A 3189-nucleotide genomic window follows, 5' to 3' on the forward strand; every position below is an offset into this window, starting at 1 on the left:
AAGGTGCTGAACTCCCACATGGCCGACTGTAGTTCAAGTCCTGGACCTGGCAGATTGCTTTCTCACTTTTCCCTCTCTCTCTCTCTCTCTGGTCAAATTAAAGTAATAATAATAATAATAATAATAAATGAAAAAGTTGAATAAAATTTTAAAAAATAAAAATTATTTGTAGTTCTTGATAAGACCTTGTGGATGTCTTTATTTTCCTGCCAAAACCACTTGGGGCATTCTTCACACTCTTTGCTGTGTTTTTTTATTTTGGTTTTTTGAAGAGATTTTTGCTATAGGGTGCATGCACTTGCCAGAAAGACAGAGAGAGACAGAGACAGAAAGTGAGAAATCACCCCCCCCGGGGGGGGATAGCCACACCGCAATCCCTTCTCCATTTTCCTCTCGGGATCTTGGGCATGCATGCACACATGCCCGGCGTGAGTTTAAGCCACAGGGTCCGGGACTCAAATCAAAGTCGACTACATGGGAGTCCAGCGACATAGCCATTACGCCAACTGCTGGTCCCAGACTCAGATGTGCTTTTGGATGAGACAAAGGCCAAGTGTGTCTGAGTGACTATTTCTGCATATACTGAGTTGTCAGAAAAGTCATGAGATACTTTTCCTGTGTTTCTATGCAAAAATGTTGGATTATGGCTCAAAATTTCACACAATAGGACACCAGGGACCAGAACTTCCTACTCAGGACCATGTATAGAGATCACCTGAAGCAGGCTGGGACAGAGTTTCTGCTGAAATGTGTAACAGCTGGTTAAAAACCATGGCCTGACAACTTCCTTCTCTTAGTTCAGTGGGTTCAGTTTTAAACTCCCTGCAGATCAGAGAGTGAATGGGCTATCTAAGCCGGTTAATACCCTTGACTGGATGGATCTTCATGTGTCTCTTTGATGAATTCGAAGGTAAAAATAGTAAACTAAGATAAATCACACTTGCTCTAAATTTGTCTTAAGAAGTATTTTTTGTGGGGCCAGGAGGTGATGTGGTGGTTAAGATGCTAAATTGCCATATGGCTGACTGGTTTGAATCCTGGACGTGGCTTTTTGAAAACTGCACCAGGCATGTGTCCTGCTTGCCCCAAATCAGGAGAATGGAGGGAAAGGGATTGTGGTATGGCCAACTCCCCGGGGAGGGATTTCTTACTTTTTCTCTTTCTAATGAGCACATGTGCCCATGGCAAAAACCAAAAACCAAACCAAAACAAAATAAAAACAAAACAAGAAAAGGAAAAAAAGTATTTTTTTTCTAAATCATAGTTATAAATAAATAATAGTCGAACTTTCTACATGATAATCTTTACGTCAAGCAAAATGCCTATATTGTCATTTGGCTGCACTTCTGGTTCTTTTTCAAACTGGAGGAATTTCCAATCAGAAATGAAAAGACAAAACAAAACAAAAACCCTTTCATAATGGTAAACCAAACTGGTATATCAGCATGAGCACACACTGATTTTTTAAAATATAATTATTTATTTAATTCCATTTGTTATTATTATTGTTTTTTAATTTGATCAGAGAGAGACAGAGAGATAGGGAAAGGGAGAAAGCAAGCCACCAGGTCTGGGACTTGAACCATGGTCAGCAATATGGGAATCCAGCATCCTTAACCACCACGCTACCTGCCGGCCCCGCACACACTGATTTTAATAGAATATGTTCACCAAGAGACAAGCTTGCTCTCCATTATGACTTCATGAAAGAACCGCTTTCAAGGTACCTATTGCATTTCATCTTTCTTGCAAAACCAATGAGTCTGGTCAATGTTTAGTAGGGGATTCTCCAGGGAGAAAGTAAGCATATACATGCACACGTTTATTACACCGTTTACTGCTGTAAAGGAGGTAGCACACAATCTACAAGTAGTAAGAAAATACACAGTGCTCTTCATGGCAAGTTCCACAATGGCCCGTTGATGCTTAGAGAAAGCTTTTGTTGATGTTGGTCAAACTCTTTTTTTTTTTTTTTTGGAGAGGTTTTTGCTATAGGGTGCATGTGCTCGCCAGACAGAGAGGGACAGAGAGACAGAAAGCGAGAAATCACCCCCCAGGGGGGATGGCCACGCTGTAATCCCTTCTCCTCCATTCTCCTCTCGGGATCTTGGGCACGCACGCACACGCGCCTGGCTTGAGTTTAAGCCACCGGGTCCGGGACGCGAACCGCGGTCGACTACATGGGAGTCCAGCGACATAGCCATTACGCTAACTGCTGGTCCCAATGTTGGTCAAACTCCTAAATCCACAGGAAGCAATGCAGTCGTGATGGGACAACGGCATGTGTCCAGAGGACTCCTTATCTGCCCTTCTCCCAGTACATTCATGGTCATACACCTTTTACGTGATCTATATTAGTTTCATCCCACTAAAACTTCTTTCAGCTTCAATACTACGTAAACGCCTGCCTGTCCACATCCACGCTCGTCACCCCGGTCCCCCATGGACGGGCATAGATAGAGGTGGGGGATCATCAGTGAACACGGACTTGGAAGAAACGCGCAGTAGCTATACCAGTGGGTAGGATTCCCGCCCTGTGTGGACAGTAAATAACCTCAGAGTACGGAGGGTAAAATGTACTCAAACAGTTAGGAAGTGATGAGTTTTAGGTATTTATTGCTACTTTTTAACTGCCAGAGGCCACATGTGCTCACCAGAGAGAAGCAGAAAGACAGAGAGAGGGAGAGAGAAAACACCCTCCCCCATGGGGCATGGTCACGCCACGATCCCCTCTCCTCTCTTTCTCCAGCCTGTCAGGATTTGGAGCACACATGAGTAAGCAACTAATGTTTCTCAAGCTGCCAGGGCTGAGACTTGAATTATGGCAGCCATGTGGAATCTGGCTCGTTAACCTGTAGGCACCAAGTTAACTATTGCTTAAATGAAAAAAAATTATTTATTTATTATTATTATTATTTTATTAATGTTTAGAAGTTTGCTATAGGGCATGTGTACTCATTAGAGAGAGAGAGAAAGTGAAAAAGCAAGCCACCAAGTATGAGACTTGAACCATGGCAGTCAGCCATGTGGAAGTCCAGTGCTTTAACCACCACAACACCTGCTGGCCCCCTTGTTTGTTGTTGTTTATCTATTTTTAAAAGACTTTTCTCATAGGATATGTGGGCTTGTAGGCGAGAGACAGAGAGAGAGGGACAGCGAAATCATCTCTGGGGGATGGTCATGCTTGAA

At 43.1% G+C, this 3189-nt stretch overlaps 1 protein-coding gene across 1 annotated transcript in view; it reads right to left on the minus strand.

Annotated features, from left to right (window-relative positions):
* Nucleotides 1–3189, minus strand: part of DLGAP1 (DLG associated protein 1) — an 891374-nt gene that overhangs the window by 146506 nt on the left and 741679 nt on the right.

The sequence above is a fragment of the Tupaia chinensis genome, unplaced genomic scaffold, assembly GCF_000334495.1.
Source record: "Tupaia chinensis unplaced genomic scaffold, TupChi_1.0 Scaffold000180_1, whole genome shotgun sequence".
NCBI lineage: Eukaryota > Metazoa > Chordata > Mammalia > Scandentia > Tupaiidae > Tupaia > Tupaia belangeri.